Source organism: Choloepus didactylus, chromosome 2 (assembly GCF_015220235.1).
Source record: "Choloepus didactylus isolate mChoDid1 chromosome 2, mChoDid1.pri, whole genome shotgun sequence".
NCBI classification, from domain to species: Eukaryota; Metazoa; Chordata; class Mammalia; order Pilosa; family Megalonychidae; genus Choloepus; species Choloepus didactylus.
This window is the reverse complement of record NC_051308.1, coordinates 80,880,708-80,899,872: the sequence shown is the minus strand read 5'-3', so window position 1 is coordinate 80,899,872 and position 19,165 is coordinate 80,880,708.

Here is a 19,165-nt window from a genome sequence, read left to right as displayed (position 1 = left end):
CAAGAATTCTTGTACATGTGTTTGGGTTTGCTAATGCTGCAAGAATGTAAAATCCCAGAAATGGATTGGCTTTTATAAAGGGGGTTTATTTGGTTACAAAGCTACAGTCTTAAGGCCATAAAGTGTCCAAGGTAAGGCATCAACAATAGGGTACCTTCACTGACAAAAGGCCATTGGCATCTGGAAAACCTCTGTTAGCTGGGAAGGCATGTGGTTGGTGTCTGCTTACTCCCAGGTTGCATTTCAAAATGCATTCTCCAAAATGTCAGTGTCAGCTTTCAATGGCCTGTCTTTGAAATGTCTGTCTCAGCTGCAGCCAGGCATCAGGGCCTGTGTGGCCCTTTTTAAAGTACTCCAGTGATTCAGTTAAGACCCACCCTGAATGGGCAGGGCCACACCTCCATGGAAATTATCCAGAGTTATCACCTACAGTTGGGTGGGGCATATTTCCATGGAAACAACCCAATCCAAAGGTTCCAACCTAATCGATACTAATACATCTACCCCCACAAGATTGCATCAAAGAACATGGCTTTTTCTGGGGGACACAATATATACAAACAGGCACAACATGTTTTGATACACATATCTACACATTTCTTTGGGTAGGAAATTAGGTATGAAATTGCTAAGTAGTAGAGAGAGTAATCTTATGTTCAGGTTTAGTAGATATTGCCAAAAAGTTTTCTGAGGTGATTGCACTAATTGACTAAGCCAATTTACTCACCAACCAGAAAAGAAAGAGTTCCAGTTGCTCCATTCCTCTCTGATATTTGTATTGTAAGCTTTTGCATATTTATTTATCTTTTTAGCCATTATGGTGGGTATATTGAGGTATCTCCTTATAGTTTTCATTTTCATTTCCTTGGTGAATCATGATGTTGCACATCTTTTCATATGCTTATTATCCATTTGAATATCTTCATTTACAACATAGCCTCTAGAAAAAAACAGTATCTTCACGACTTGGGAGACAAGGACTTCTTAAACAGACTTTAAATGCAAAGCTGTTATAAGAGAAAAAGAAGGACACCATATATTGATAAAAGGGGCAACCTACCAAAAAGAAATAACAATCATAAATATTTATGTACCTAAATATGGTACAACACTGGCAAAACTGAATGGAGAAAATGACAACTCTACAATAATAGTTGGAGACTTCAATACACAACTCTCGTCAGCAGGTAGAAATGTAGACAGAGGATCATTAAGGAAACAGAGAACTTCAATAATATGATGAATGAACAAGATCTAACAGGGATATACAGAACATTGCATCCTAAACAACAGGCTATGCATTCTTCCCAAGTCTGCATGGATTATTCTCCAGGATAGACCACATTCTGGATCACAAAATAAGCCATAAAATTTTTAAAAAGATTGAAATTATGCAAAGCACTTTGACCATAATGGAATGAAGCTGAAAACAAATAACAGGTAGAGAACTGGAAGACTCACAAATATATGGAAGTTAAACAACACACTCCTAAACAATCAGTGGGTCAAAGAAAAATTGCAAGGGAAATCAGTAAATATCTTGAGACAAAGGAAAACAAGAACACAATTTATCATAGCCTATGGGCAGCAGCAAAGGCAGTGCTAAGAGGAAAATTTATAGCCCTAAATGGTTACATCGAAAAAGAAGAAAGAGCTAAAATCAAAGACCTAACTGCACACTGAGAGAAAAAGAACAACAAAATAATCCTCAAGCAAGCAGAAGGAATGACATAACAAAGATTAGAGAAGAAATAAATAAAATTGAGAATAAAAACATGAAAGACTTAACAAAACCAAAATTTGGTTCTTTGAGAAGACCAAGAAAGTGACAAACCCTTAGTTAGTCTGACAGAGAAAATATGCAAATAAATAAAATCAGAAAAGAGAGGGGACATTAATTCTGACCCCACAGGAATAAAAAGGGTCCTATCAGGATACTGTGAACAACTGTATGCCAACAAATTAGACAACTTAGATGAAATGGACAAATTCCTAGACTCACACAATCTACTCTGACTCCGGAAGAAATAGAAGACCTCAACAGACCAATTACAAGTAAAGAAATTGAATCAGTCTTCAAAAATCCCCCTACAAAGAGAGGCCCATGACCAGACAGCTTCACAGATAAATTCTACCAATCATTCAAAAAAAATTTAATACCAATCCTACTCAAACTCTTCCAAAAAATTGAAGAGGAGGGAACACTGCTTAACTAATACTATGAGGCCAACAACAGCCTAACACCAAAGGCAGATTAAGATATTACAAGAAAAGAAAATTACAGATCAATTTCTCTTATAAACATAGATGCAAAAATCCTCAATAAAACATTTGCAAATAGAATCTAACATTAAATAGACCTACATGTCTATGGCCAACTGAATTTTGACAAGACTGTGAAGTCCACTCAACTGGGAAAGAATAGTCTCTTCAACAAATGGTGCTGGGAGAACTGGATATCCATATGCAAAACTATGAAAGAGGACCCCCATCTCACACCTTATATAAAAACTAACTCAAAATGGATGAAAGATCTAAATATAAGAACCAGAAGAAAATGTAAGGAAGCATCTTCAAGATCTTATGATAGGCAGAGGTTTCTTAGACTTTACACGGAAAGCACAAACAATGAAAGAAATAGTAGATAAATGGGACCTCTTCAAAATTAAAAATTTTTGTGTATCAAATGACTTTATCAAGAAAGTGAAAAGGCAGCTTACTTAATGAGAGAAAATATTTGGAAAACACTTATCCAATAAGGGTTTAATATCCAGAATGTATACAGAAATCCTACAACTCATCAATAAAAAGACAAACAACCCAACTTTTAAAAATGGGAGAAAGACTTGAATAGACATTTCTCCAAAGAGTAAATACAAATGGTTAAAAAGTACATTAAAAGAAGCTTAACATCACTAGCCATTAGAGAAATGCAAATCAAAACCACAATAAGATATCATTTCACACCTGCTAGAATGGCTGCTATTAAAAAAAAAAAAAAAACAGGAACTACAAATGTTGGAGAGAATGTGAAGAAATAGGAACAACTCTTCTGTTACAGGTGGGAATGTAGAATGGTGAAGCCTCCATGGAAGACAGTTTGGCAGCTCCTCAGGAAGCTACGTACAGACTTACCATATGACCCAATAATCCCACTATTTGGTATATCCCTGGAGAAACTGAAAGCAGGGACTCAAACAGATATTTGCACAACAATTTTTACAGCAGCATTATTCACAATTGACAAAAGACAGAGGCAACCTAAATGTCCATCAACTGATGAATGGATAAACAAAATGTGGTGTATACATACAATGTAATATTATTCAGCAGTAAAAAGGAATGAGGCCCTGATGTATGCAACAACATGGATGAACCTTGAGGACATTAGGTTGAGTGAAACAAACCAGACACAAAAGGAAAAATAGTGCATGATACCACTGTTATGAGCTAATTATTATAAGCAAACTCATAGTGTTGGAATCTAGAATATGGGTTACTGAGAGTTAGATTGGTGTTAGAGAAAGGAGAGTTGATGCTTAACTTGTACAGAATTTCTGTTTAGGATGATGGTTAGAGTTTGGAAATGGATGGTTGTGGTGCTAGCACAATTGTGGATGTAATCAACAGCGCTGATATGTAGGTGAAGATGGTTAAATGCAGAAACTTTAGGTAGTATTTATTACTAGAATTAAAATTAAAAGATAAAACAGAGAACTATACAACAAAGGGAATCATATGCTAAATAATGGACTTTAGTTAATGACACAAATATAAGAAGGCTCTTTCATGAATTATAAAAAATGTATAATACTAATTCAAGGTGGTAATAATAGGGTGGTATATGGGAAAAATACACCTAATGTAAATAAGAGGTGATAGAACTATTTTAATAATCTTTTATCAATAGTAACAAAAGTAATTAGTGTTTAAAATATATACAATTATTTTTAAAAGGTGCTATCATTAGTTGTAACAAATGTTCCACATCAGTCTATGGTGCTGGTGGTGGGGTGGTGTACAGGAATCCTGTATTTTATGCCTGATTGTTTTGTAAACTCACAATTTCTCTAAATTAAAAAAAAAAATTAACAATATCAGGAAAAGAATGACTGAAAAATATGAGTCTAAGTTAAGAGAAATTTTTAAAAAGAACCAAACAGAACTACTGGATTTCGACACCACAATAACTGAAATGAAAAATGCCTAGGAGGGTTTCAAAAGCAGATATGAGCTGGCAGAAGAAAGAATCAGTGAACTTGAAGACAAGAAGCTTGCAGTGAGTCAGGCTGAGGAGCAGAAAGGAAAAAGAAATATTAAAAGTGAAAATAGCCTAGGAGAACTATAGGACACCATCAGGTGTGCCAATATATGGATGATGGGACTCCTAGAAGGAGAATAAAGAGAGAAAGGGGCAGAAGGAAAAGTCAAAGAAATACTGAAAGAGAACTTTCCAAACTTAGAAAAAGATATGAAAATGGTCATCCAAGAAGCTCAGAGAACACCAAAGAGGAAAAACATGAAGGAGAATACACCCCATCATATATTGATTACATTATCAAGTGCAAAGGACAAAGAGAAATTTTTGAAAGCTGCAAGGGAAAAGCAACATATTATGTACAAAGGAGTCCCAATTAGATTGAGCTCCTATTTCTCATCAAAAACCATGGAAGCAAGAAGGCAGCCAAGAATTTTAAATCTGGCAAGCTCACTTTTAAAAATGAGAGAGAGATAAAGACATTCTGAGATAAAAGTTGAGGGAGTTCATCGCCACTACACTTGCCCAACAAGCAATGATAAAGACTAAAAGGAAAGGACACTACAGATTGGTTCAAAGTGTCATGAAGAAATAACGACTGGTGGTAAAGATAACCATTTGGGTGATAAAATGCAGATGCATAAAAAGTAATGATAAATCTAGGTTTTTGAACATATAATGTGCAAAGATATAAGTAGTAACATAAAAAATGATGAGGGGACAGAGGCATATATGAAAAGTATATGTGCATGTTATTGAAGTTAAGTTGGTATGAAATCAATATGATTGTTACATATTTAGGATGTCAAGTTTTAACCCCATATGAGCCTGGACCCAGCATCATAGGATTAAGAAAATCTTCTGGACCAAGAGGGTGAAGAGAAATGAAACAAAATAAAGTTTAAGTGGCTGAGAGATTTCAAATGGAGTTGAGAGGTCATTCTAGAGGTTATTCTTATGCATTGTATGGATATCCATTTTTAGATTTTAGTGTATTAGAATAGCTAGAAGGAAATACCCAAAACTGTTGAACTGCAACCAGTATCCTTGATTCTTGAAGACAATTAATTGTATAACTATATAGCTTACATGGTGTGACCATGAGATTGTGAAAACCTTGTGGCTCACACTCCTTTTATTCAATGAATGGACAGATGAGTAGAAAAATGGAGACAAAAAAGTAAATGAATAATGGGGGTAAAGCGGATTTGAGATGTTTGGGTTTTTTTTTTTACTTCTGTTTTTCTTTTTATTCTTATTTTTATTTTTTGGAGTAATGAAAATGTTCAAAAATTGTGGAGATGAATGCACAAGTATATGATGATACTGTGATCAATCAATTGTACACTTCAGATGACAGTATGGTATGTGAATATATCTCAATAAAATTGCATTAAAAAATTTTTAACCCTGTGGTAACCACAAGGATAACAGATTAAATATATTTCCAAATAGAAATGAGAACATACTCAATAAAGTACAATCTCCCCAAATCAAATAAACAACAAAGGAGAAATAATCAAAATTGAGGGACAAAAAACGTATAAGACTTACAAAGGTTAAATAGCAAAATGGCAGAAGAAAGTCCTGCATTACCAGTAGTGACTTTAAATGTAAATTGATTAAACACTATAGTCAAAAGGCAGAGATTGACAGAATGGATAAAAAAAGTCAAATGACCAACATGCCAAATGACCACAGTATGATAAGCTCAAGTCAACAGTAGTCCCCAAATCCCTAAAGTATACCTGGATCCCTATCTGAGACTCTATAAAAGTTTCACTCACTAAGTTTATATTTCAGACACTTAAATCCTTCAGAGAACTACTATGACAGCTAAGTCCCAAAACCCAGAGGCAATAGCCTCTTTAAGAATATCAACCAGATGTATCCCCTTTTCACATAAAGTCAACACCCCTTTACAACATGAAGAAGTTAGGGTGGTCAGTGCCTAGACATCCCCAAAGTTTGGGAAAGTGATTAAACTAGAGGAAGGGGTAGCGACAGATGAGATGGAATTTAACAAAGGATTATGAATACTGAATCTCTACATAATTTCCTTTTTGTTAGTTGCTGGGGTATTAAAATAGCTAAAAGGAAAGAATTGAAATGGTGGAATGGTAACCCATAACATCCTTTGAAATTTGTTCTATAGCTACTTGTTAAATTGTAATTTGAAAGTTATTACCTTTTTGTATATATTTTATATTTCACAATAAGGAAATAACTCAAATTGTGGAACTGTAATCCATAACATTCTTTGAAATTTGCTATCTACTTGTTAAATTGCACTTGGAAATTTGTCACTTCTATGTATATATGATATATTCTACAATAAAAAATATGATTTTTAAAAAAAGCATGACCCAACTAAATGCTGTCTGCAGGAGACTCACCTTAAAGTCAAAGATACAAGTAGATGGTGGGTGAAAGGATGGAAAAACATATATCATGCAAGTAGTAACCAAAAGAGAGCTGGGGTGCCTATACTAATATCAGACAAAATAGACTTTAAGTCAAAGACAGTTATGGGGGACAAAGATAGTCATTATATATTGATAAAGGGGAGATGTAACTATTATAAATATACATGTACCTAACAGCAGAGCCCCAAAATGTATGAAGCAAATACTGACAGATTTGAAGGGAGAAATTGATTGTTCTACTTTAATAGTCAGAGATTTTAATACACCACTCTCAATAATGTCTAGAACATCTACTCAGAAGATCAGTAAGGAACTACAAGCTGTGAATGACACACTAAAACAACTAGACCTAATAAACATATATAGAACACTGCACCCAACAAAAACAGAACACACATTCTTCTCAAATGCACATGGATCATTCTCTAGGATAGACCATATTTTCAGTCACAAAACAAGTCTCAATAAATTCTAAACTATTAAAATCATGCAGTGTACAATCTCTGACTACAATGGAAAGAAGCTAGAAATCAATATAAGAGGGAGAAATGGAAAATTCACAAATATGTGGAAATTAAACAACACACACTTAAACAACCAATGAGTAAAAGAGGAAATCAGAAGCAAAATTAGGAAATATCTTGAGGTGAATGAAAATGAAAATACAACATACCAAAACTTATGAGATGTAGTGAAGGCAGTGCTGAGAGGAAACTTTATGGCTCTGAATGCTTATATTAAAAAAGAAGAGACTCAAATTAGAGGCCTAACCTCAGAACTGGAAGAACTAGAAAAAGAAGAGCAAGCTAAACCCAAAGTGAGCAGAAGGAAGGAAATAAAGATCAGAGCAGAGTTAGGTGAAATAGAAAACAAAAAACAATAGAGAGAATCAACAAAATAAAAAATTGGTCTTTTGAAAAGATCAATAAAATTGACAAACCTTTAGCTAGACTGACAAAATAGAGAAAGGATACAAATAACAAAAATCAGAAATGAAAAGGGAGACATTACTGCCAACCCTGCTGAAATGAAAAAGACTATAAGAGGGTACTCTGAACAACTGTATGACAATAAATTAGAAAACCTAGGTAAACTGGACAAATTCTTAGAAGCACACAAACTACCCACATTGACTCAAGAAGAAACAGAAGATTTCAACAAACCAATTACTAGTAAAGAGATTGAATCAATAATTAAAAACTTCCCAAGAAAGAAAGGTCCAGGACCAGATTGCTTCATAGGGGAATTCTACCAAATGTTTCAAGAAGACTTAACTCCAATTCTACTCAAACTCTTCCAGAAAATTGAGAGACAGGAATACTCCCTAACTCATTCTACAAGGCCAACATCACCCTCATACCAAAGCCAAATAATAATACCACAAGAAAAGAAAGCTACAGACCAACATGTCGTATGGGTATAGATGCAAAAATCCTCAATAAAAATCAGCAAAAAATTAGCATATTAAAAAATTATACACCATGATCAAGTGGGACTTATCTTTGGTATGTAAGGTTGGTTCAGCGTAAGAAAATCAATTAATGTAATACACCACATTAACAGAATGAAGGATCATCTCAATCGATCATTTCAATTGATGCAGAAAAGGGCACTCCCTTCTGATAAAAATACTTAGAACACTAGGAATAGAAGGAAACTTTCTCAATATGAGAAAGAGCATAGAAGAAAAACCCACAGCTAACATCCTACTTAATGGTGAAAGACTGAAAGCTTTCCCCTCTAAGATCAGGAACAAGATAAGGATGCCCACTGTCACCACTATTGTTCAACCTTGTACAGGATGTTCTTGTGAGAACAATTAAGCAAGAAAAAGAAATAAAGGCATCCAAATTGGAAAGGAAGAAATAAAACTTTCCCTATTTGCAGATCATATAATCCTGTATACAGAAACTCCTGAAAAATTCACAATAATGAATAATAAATTAATTCAGCAAAGTTGCAGGGTACAAGATCAAAACCCAAAAATCATTAGTGTTCTGTACACTTACAATGAACAATCGGAAGAAGAAATTGAGAAATAAATGACATTCACAATAGCAACTATAAGAATGAAATATCTAAGAATAAATCTAACCAAGGTTGTAAAGGACTTGTACCCAGAAAAGTACAAAAAAAAAAAAAAAAAAAAGTACAAAAAAAATACAGAAAACATTGCTAAAAGAAATTAAAGAAGATATGTGGAAGTTTATTCCATTATCATGGATTGGAAGACTAAATATCATAAGACGTCAATACTACCCAAAGCAATTTATAGATTTAATACAATCCCAATTAAAATTCCAACAACCTTCTCTGCATAAATGCAAAAGCCCATCACCAAATTTATACTGAAGGGTAAGGGGCCCCAAACAGCTAAAGCCATCTTGAAAAAGAATGAAGTTGGAGGAATCACACTTCCTGATCTTAAAACTTATTACAAAGGCACAGCAATCAATTCAATACAGCATGGAAGTGGCACAAAGACAATCATATAGACCGAAGGAATAGAATTGAGAGCTCAGAAATCAGCCCTCACATTTATGGCCAACAGATTTTTGACAAGGTGGTAAAGACCACTCAATTGGGAAAGAACAGTCTCTTCCAAAAAATGGTACTGGAAAACTAGTTCTCCACTTGCAAAGAAAAAAAAAGGAATCATCCTACCTCACACCATATACAAAAATCAACTCAAAATGGATCAAAGGCCTAAATATAAGAACTAGAACTATCAAACTCCTAGAAGAAAAAGTCTTGATGCATGCAACAACATGGATGAAATTTGAATATGTGTTGAGTGAAATCAGCCAGACACAAAAGAACAAATACTGTATGATCTCACTGATTTGAAACAACTGGAATAAACTCATAAAGTAAGAATCTCAAATATTGGTTTACCAAGAGTTGGGGTAGAGCTAGAGAATGGGAAGTTAAGGCTTAAAATGTACAGGGCTCCTGTTTGGAATGATGGCAGTATTTTTGTAATGGTTGTTGGTGATGGTAGCACAACATTGTGAATGCAATTAACAGCACTGAAATATGTATCTGACTATGATTAAAAGGGGAAATGTTAGATTCTGTGGTAACAGAATAACCTTTTTTTTTTAATCTATGGAACTACAGTATACATACAGTGAACCCTAAGTTTAACCATGGACTTTACTAATACTACAATTATAAAAATGTGCTATTATCAATTGTAACAAATGTTTCACACAAATGCAATGTGTTGGTGGTGGGGTGATGTGCTGGTTTGAATCTGCTATGTCCCCCATAAAAGCCATGTTCTTTAGTGCAATCTTGTGGGGGCAGATTTATTAGTCTTTTGATTAAGGTGGAAACTTTTGATTGAGTGTTTCCATGGAGATGTGACTCTCCCAACTGTGGGTGAGACCTTTGATTAAATTATTTCCATGGAGGTGTGGGCCCTGCCCATTCAGGGTGGGTCTCGATTAGTTCAGTGGAGTACTTAAGAAAGCTCAAGAGCTGACATAGAGGTTGATGCTTGCAGATGGTTGGAGATGCAGACAGAAAGATGTTTCAAGAAGCTAAGCTAAGAGATGAAACTCCAAGTTTGCCCCAGAGAAGCTAAGAGAGGACCCCCAGATGTTGAGAGAGAAACACCCTGGGAGAACAAGCAAAGATGCACAAGAACTGAAAGAGAGAAGCTAAAAGATAAAGAAGGCCAAGCAAGGATGCACAGAGGCCAAGCGAGAGAAGATAAGAGAAACAGAATCCCAGAGACATTTTGGAGAAACCCATTTTGAAATGCAACCCAGGAGCAGAGGACCAATAGACACCGGCCACATGCCTTCCCAGCTGACAGAGGTCTTCCAGACGCCACTGGCCTTCCTTCAGTAAAGGTATCCTCTTGTTGATGCCTTAGTTTAGACACTTTTATGGCCTCAGAACTTAGGTTAGTTGTAGCCTAATAATCCCCTTTATAAAAGCAAGTCCATTTCTGGTATCTTGCATAATGGCAGCATTAGCAAACTGGAACAGGTGATGTATGGGAGTCCTTTATTTTATGCATGGTTGTTCTGTAAACCCACAACTTCTTTAATAAAGGGAAAAAAAAACAAAACCTTAAACTGTCTGTTCATCAAAAGACACCATTAAAAGAATGAAATAGCAACCCACAGAATGAGAAAATACTTTTTTACTCAGCCAGAATTCTTAAAGTATTCTTGCAAATCAGTAAGAAAAAGACAGACAACCCAATACAAAAATGAGCAAAAGACTTGGACTAAACCTTCTTCATTGTGAACTATTACAAACACTAAAACAGTTATGAATTTGTTTCTTTTGTGTAACTATAGACTTTAATAAAGACAGTTCATTCAATGTGATTTCATTTTTTATTTCTTTGCATGACTTTTCATATAAATAATATCACAAATCTGGAAAACAAGTTCTTTTGTGCTATAGTTTGTCCTGCTTTAGATTTGGAAAATACTGTCACAGTAATTGCTTCATCTAGTCTAGCTCCCCACCCATCCTGAGCCCTTATCTGTTGAATGAACCCATTATACTCAGGACATCCATCTGTTCCAACAAAAACATGGAAAAGATTATTGCTGCCTCTACTTTGCAGGACCAGGGAGCAACTCCTGTTTCAGATGAAGTGCCCCCAGCTGCAGGCCCTTAGGGGAAGTATACAACCTCATCTTTCTTCATCTCTCCTGGGACTGTTGCAGAAATCAAATTTGTAGTTTTACCCCAAGTCACATGCAGAATCCCTTCCCTCGAACCACCACCAAAACCACCACATTCTTTGAAAATCTTCAAAGACCCCAGGACTGGACAGAGGAGGAAGTTAAGGCAGGAAGGGATCTCTGCAGGGAGCAAGGGAGGTGGACCAGTGGGAAAGACCAGAAAGAGCCCAAACCCTCTTATCTACAGAAATAACAACTCCCGTCAGTCCCCTGGGGGGCTGGAAGATGGGCCAGGGTGGAGAAGTCTCTGTAAGTAAATTCAGATACCCACTTTTTCCTTTCCTTCTCACCTTATTCAATTAAGAAAAAGGACCCTCTCCCCTACCCCCATAAAAAAAATTTGAATTGGGTTACAGCCCCACCCAGCTTTTGTGAATGCAGAGGACCTGAAGTGGGCAAACCAACATGGATAAAAGGGAGGGGATATAGACCCAAATGTTTACTGAATGCCTCCCACATGCCAGGGAGTACACTAGGTATTGAATAAGCCACTCCCCTCCAGGATCTATAGAGTCTACAGTGGATGAGTAAGAATAACAACCATAGTAACAGGTACAGTTATTTAGTGCTTATGCTACGCAAGGTATTGCACAAAGCATTTGACACATAGTAACTCTTTAATCCTTACAGCAAGCTTACGAGTTAGATACTATTGTCTTCCCCTTTTATAGATGACTATCTTGAAGTACAGACAGGTTAAGTAACTTGCCCAAAGTCCAGCAGTTAGTAATAAGCCAGGCTAGGAACTGAACCTAGCACAATTAGAAGGAGCAGTTATAAGTGCATAGACAGCAAAGTGTATATAAAGTATGTTGGGATCACAAAAGCAGGGCCTTTAACTCAGTAAGAGGCAGTCAGGCAAGACTTCTTGGAGGCGATTGTATGTGAGCCACCTGAAGAATAGGTGTGGGGTTAAGAAGACAAGTGAAAGAAAAGGCATTCCAGGCAGGGAATACTGAAATCACATGGGACAATACAGAAGTGTGTGACAGCAAGCCACTCAAATGTGGCTGAGCCTAGTTACCTGCGGGAGACAGAATCAAGAGTGTGGGCAAGGCCCATGCCATGAACAGCTTTGTGTTCCTGCAATGGAGTGTGAAAAATGAGACTTTATCCTGAAGGCAATGAAGATCCAAAGAGTGACTGACAAGGACCGATTTGGGTGGTGTTGAAGACAATTTGCAGAGGGGGGTGGGTTAGGTTAGGTTAGATTAGGTTAGGTACCCTGATCAGTGGTGGCCCTGGGAAGCTGAGGGGAAGAATTATTAGGGAAATAAAAAGCTTCTGACTTACCTCAAAGCCATAAATAACCCAGAGGCAGCTACTTCCTAGAACTGCCCAGTCCACCAACCAGCTCTGGCTAAGGCAGCCTAGCCCTTGTCCTTGACCCTTTAAGCAGGAGTGTGGCCCATCTTCCACCCCTCCCAACCCACTGCATTCAGGCTTCTCTGCCTTGTGTTAGATTATAAACTCCAAGAGGCAAGGACGTTTTAGCACCGTGCACGTGCAGCATGGTATACGGCAAAGAGACTAGGCTTTGGAGTCAAAAACGCCTGGGTTTGAATTTCAGATAAACCATATCAGCCAGATATGTAGCCTCTTGGGTTCCCCTGCAGTGGGAATAATAACATCTGCTTTGCGGGGCAGTTTGAGACTAGTGGTATTCTAGATAAATTGCATGTTATAAACTGTAACTGCTACTATTCTTCTTTTTATATAAATTTTATGATCTGGCCCCTATCTACACGACTCCAGGTTTGCCTATTGCCAAATCTCATCTTGCCTCACACTTTACACACCATCAATATCAAACTGCTTATATTTTCTCAAATATGCTATTTGGGTTCACATACTCATGACTCTTACATGTATTCCCAATGCCTAAAATATGCTACCTCTTTTGCCTGTCATGGGAATTCCATTCCAATTTGTCTTTCAAATTCCATCTGAGGTAGCTCCTCCTCAAGGAAGTCTTTCCTTATATCCCATCTGCCAGTCTGTCCCTCTGCTCTGCTCTCTCTATGCCTTGCATCTTGTATGCGCTTCTCTTCTTGCTTATCCCTCTGATTACATCTGCTGTATTTTTCTGATTGTCTACCTATCTCCTAGACTAAGAGGGCAAGGGCTGGGCTCTGTGCTCCCAGCACATGGCCCAGTGCCAAGAACAAAGTTAGAAATCAATTATGTCTCCACTGAATGAGTAATATGGTAAGTGACAGGGGGCAGAAGCCCCTAGATTGTTGGTAGTGCCAGCCCCCAAATAAGGGAGGAAGAGCTAGTTTAGGGGTTAAGTTCACCAAATGGAGGTCTAGCAGGTACTTTTAGACATGAGTCTGAAGGTCAGAAGAGAGCTAAGGGCCTGAGATTCACTTTTTTTTTCTTTCTTTCTTTCTTTTTTTAATTGAGATTGTTCACATTCCATACAATTATCCAAAGATCCAAAGTGTGCAGTCAATTGCCCCCGGTACCATCATACAGCTCTGTATCCATCAACACAATTAATTTCTTTCCAATTTTTTATAACATTTTCATTACTCCAGAAAAGAAATAGAGACCAAAAAAAAAAAAAAAAAAGGAAACTCAAATCCTCCCATAACCCTAACCACCCTCCCCCTCCATTATTGACCCATAGTATTGGTATAGTACATTTGTTACTGTTGATGAAAGAATGTTAAAATACTGCTAACTGTAGTACATAGTTTGCAATAGGTATACTTTTCTCCCTATATGACCCTCTATTATTAACTTCTAGTTATAGTGTCATACATTTGTTCTAGTTCATGAAAGATATTTCTAATATTTGTGCAGTTAATCACAGACATTACCCACCACAGAATTCACTACTTTATGCATTCCCATCTTTTAACCTCCAACTTTCCTTCTGGTGATATACATGACTCTGAGCTTCCCCTTTCCACCACCTTCACACACCATTCAGCACTGTTAGTTATTCTCACATCTTGCTACCGTCACCTCTGTCCACTTTCAAACACTTAAGTTCAAACTAGTTGAACATTCTGCTCATAATAAGCAACCGCTCCCCATTCTTAAGCCTCGTTCTATATCCTGGTAACTTATATTTCATGTCTATGAGTTTACATATTATAAGTAATTCATTTCAGTGAGACCCTGCAATATTTGTCCTTATGTGTTCTGACTTATTTCACGTAATATAGTGTCCTCAAGGTTTCTTCATCAACCCATTTTTTTTAAGACGGTTTTGTTCACACCCCATACATTCCATCCTAAGTAAACAATCAATGGTTCCCTGTATAGTCATGTATTTATGTATTCACCACCCTCACCACTATCTATATAAGGACATCTCTATTTCTTCCACAAAGAAGGAAGACTCAGAGAAGGTAGAGAAACAAAAGAAAAAGAAAAAAGAAAGAAACAAAGAAAAAACAACAACAAAACATGACAGCTAGGAAGCAACAAAAGGAAAGGTAGCATTAAACTAAAGTAGAATAAAGAGTCAGACAACATCACCAATGCCAAGAGTCTCATACTCCTCCTTTATGTCCCCCTCTTATATGCATTTAGCTTTGGTATATTGCCTTTGTTACATTAAAGGAAGCATGATACAATGTTTCTGTTAATTATAGTCTCTAGTATGCATTGATTGTATTTTTCCTCCAGTACCACCGTATTTTTAACACCTTGCAAGGTTGACAATCATTTGTTCTCCCTCATGTAAAAACATATTTGTACATTTTATCACCATTGTTGAGCACTCTAGGTTTCACTGAGTTACACAATCCCAGTCTCTGTCTTTCCTCTTTCCTTCTGGTGTCCCACATGCTCCTAACCTTCGTCCTTCAACCATACTCACAGTCATCTTTGTTCAGTGTACTTAAATTGCTGTGCTACCATCACCCAAGATTATGTTCCAAACCTCTCACTCCTGTCTTTTCCTTTCTGTCTGTAGTGCTCCCTTTAGTATTTCCTGTATAGCAGGTATCTTATTCACAAACTCTGTCATTGACTGTTTGTCAGAGAATATTTTCAACTCTCCCTCATATTTGAAGGACAGTTTTGCCAGATATAGGATTCTTGGTTGGCAGTTTTTCTCTTCCAGTATCTTAAATATATCATACCACTTCCTTCTTGCCTCCATGGTTTCTACTGAGAAATCCACACATAGTCTTATCAAGCTTTCTTTGTATGTGATGGATTGCTATTCTCTTGTTGCTTTCAAGATTCTCTCTGTCTTTGACGCTAGGTAATCTGATTATTAAGTGTCTTGGCATAGGCCTATACAGATCTATTCTGTTTGGGGTATGCTGCGCTTCTTGGATCTGTAAATTTATGTCTTCATAAGAGATGGTGTTCTAGTTTGCTAATTGCTGCTGGAATGCAAAACACCACAGATGGATTGGCTTTTATAAAAGGGGGTTTATTTGGTTACACAGTTACAGTCTTTTTTTTTTTTTTTTTTTTTTTTTTAGAATTTGCTACTACTTTTATTTTTTTTATTTTTTTTATTTTTTTTTTTTTTGGCTTTTATAAAGGGGGTTTATTTGGTTACAAAGTTATAGTCTTAAGGCCATAAAGTGTTCAAGGTAAGTCATCAACAATAGGCTACCTTCACTGAAGGATGGCCATTGGCTTCTGGAAAACCTCTGTTAGCTGGGAAGGCACGTGGCTGGCATCTGCTTGCTCCCAGGTTGCATTTCAAAAATGGTGTTCTCCAAAAGTTGCTCTTGGGGCATTTTGTCCTCTCTTAGCAGCAGCTCCTCTTCAAAATGTCACTCTCAGTTGCTCTGAGGTCCCTTAGTTTGTGAGCTCTTTTTATAGGACCCCAGTGAACTAATCAAGACCCACACTGAATGGGTGGGGCCACATGTCCATGGAAACATTCAGTCAAGAGGTCACACCCTAATCAAGGTGTCACTCACAGTTGGGTGGGTCACATCTCCTTGGAAACAATCAGAAGATTCCAACTGAATCAACACTAATACGTCTTCCCCCACAAGACTGCATTAAAGAATATGGCTTTTTCTGGGGAACATAATATACACAAACCAGCACACTCCCCCATCTCTACTCTCACCCTGGCCCCTGGTAACCTATATTCTAGTTTCTGACTCTATGAATGCGCTTATTCTAATTATTTTATATAGGTGAGATCACATAATATTTGTCCTTTTGTGTCTGGCTTATTTCACTCAACATGATGTCTTCATGGTTCATCCATGTTGTCACATGTATCAGTACCCTTTTATGACTGAATAGTATTCCATTGTATGTATACACCACATTTTCTTTATCCATTCATCAATTGATAGACACTTGGGTTGCTTCCATCTTTTGGCAATTGTGAATAATGCTGCTATGAATATCTGTGTGAAAATATCTGTTCAAGTCCCTGGGTATAAACCTAGAAGTGGGATTGCCAGTTCACATGTCAATTCTGTACTTAACTCTCTGAGGAACTGCCGAACTGTCTTCCACAACAGCTGCACCATTTTACATTTCCACTAACAATGAATTAGTGTTCCTATTTCTCCACATTCTCTCCAACACTTGTAATTTTCCATTATTTAAATAGTAGCCATTCTAGTAGGTGTAAAATGGTACCTCACTGTGGGTTTTATTTGCGCTTCTCTAATGGCTAATGATATTGAGTATCTTTTCATGTGCTTTTTGGCTATTTATATATCTTCTCTGAAGAAATGTCCATTCAGATCTTTTGTCCATTTTTAAATTGGGCTGTTTGTCTTTTTGTTGTTGAGTTGTAGGATTTATTTGTATATTCTGACATTAAACCCTGATCAAATAAGTGGTTTCCAAATATTTTCTCTCATTCTGTAGGTTGTCTTTGTACTTTCATGATAAAGTCCTTTGATGCACAAAAGTTTTAAATTTTGATGAGGTCCCATTTATTATTTTCTTTTGTTGTTCGTGCTTTGAGTGTAAAGTCTAAGAAACCACTGCCTAACACAAGGTCCTGAAGAGGCTTCCCTATGTTTTCTTCTAGGAGTTTTATAGTTCTGGTTCTTATATTTAGGACTTTGATCCATTTTGACAGTTACAGTCTTAAGGCCATAAAGTGTCCAAGGTAACACATCAGCTATCGGGTACCTTCACTGGAGGATGGCCAATGGTGTCTGGAAAACCTCTGTTAGCTGGGAAGGCACGTGGCTGGTGTCTGCTCCAGAGTTCTGGTTTCAAAATGGCTTTCTCCCATGACGTTCCTCTCTAGGCTGCAGTTCCTCAAAAATGTCACTCTTAGTTGCACTTGGGATATTTGTCCTCTCTCAGCTTCTCCAGAGCAAAAATCTGCTTTCAACGGCCATCTTCAAACTGTTTCTCATCTGTAGCTACTGTCTCCCTGAGGGTGTGTCTTAGAAAATTGACACACCTTGTGAGTCCTCGAGCCGCTGTGCTTCTCCTAACCTGCCCAGCAGATAGCACCTGTCAGCCTATTGCTCCTGACTGGTATAAGGAGGTGTGGCCCATTTAGTCCTTAGTTTCTGTTTTGGTTGTTTTCCCCCAGGCTCTGAGGTCTGGTTCTGAATGGGAGGCAGGTATTAGGGCTGGGCACCTCCTCTTTCCTCTTAGGGAAGATACACCCCCTAGGGAGTTTTCATTTGCATTTAAATAGGCTCTTTGTCTCTCTGACTCTGCTATCTCTACCTCTGTCTGGGTCAGAGTGCTATGAACTGAAAATGGCTGTGGCTTTCTCCATTGAGCCACCCAGGTTGAGAGAGAGAAAATGGGACAGAAAGCTCTTCAACGTCAGTCGTCACTAAAAGCATCTGTCTGCTTGTTGGGGGTCTGTAGCTTGTATTGAATAGTCCATGTTTGTTAATCAAAACCCCAGTTGGAGCTGGACTGAGGTATAGTCACTTGTTCAGAGAGTGTTGCTCTCTTATCACTGCAAGGTTGTGCAGTTCAGGCTGCCATGGGGGAGGGTGCTCCCAGCATAGTTCCACAGTTTTTACTTACAGATTTTATGCTGCATTCTTGGGCATTCCTCCCAATCCAGGTTGGTGTATGATGTGTGGCCAGTTATGGTTGTCTCCCTGAAGTTGTTCCAGATTATTTACTAGTTGTTCCTGGTTGTTTATTAGTTGTTCCAGGGGGACTAACTAACTTTCACTTCTCTCTATGCTGCCCTCTTCATTCTCTGCAATGAAGGGTTTTTTGAGATTCACTTTTGAAAGCCCAATCAGTGTTGATATGGTAGTTGACGCCCTCAGCTTGGTTATGGATGCCCAAGAACTGTGAACAGAGTGAGAAAAAGAGAAAGCCAAGGACTCCAAAGGAACATTTACTTTAAAGGTTAGCCAGAAGAGGTGAAGAAGATTAAAAAGGAGCAGCCAGAAATGTAGGAGAACCAAGGAAGAGAGGTATTACAAAAGACAGAGGAAGACAGATTTTCAAAGGACGCATGGTATTTCATAGATGCAAGTGGATATGGATTTGGCAATACAGAGATCACTGGGGAACTGGAGGTAACAATTTCAGAAATATCAGGGAGGTGGGGTGGTTGGGATTGCAGATTGTTATGGAGAAGGATTAAAAGGAGGCTGAGAAGAGTATACCTTCCTGATCATTCAGATGAAGCATTTTTTTCCCTAGTTAAAATCTTAAGGATATATTTATGGTTTCTCAAAGGAAATCTAGCTCTTCCAAAAGTCCATGGATTGTCTTGTGACACAAGAGTACCTTGCTGTAGCCTTTTGTTTCTAGGAAATCAACTGATTTTCTGGTGTGATATCTCTTCTCCTCCCTACAACTCAGGAGAATAGTCAGCAATT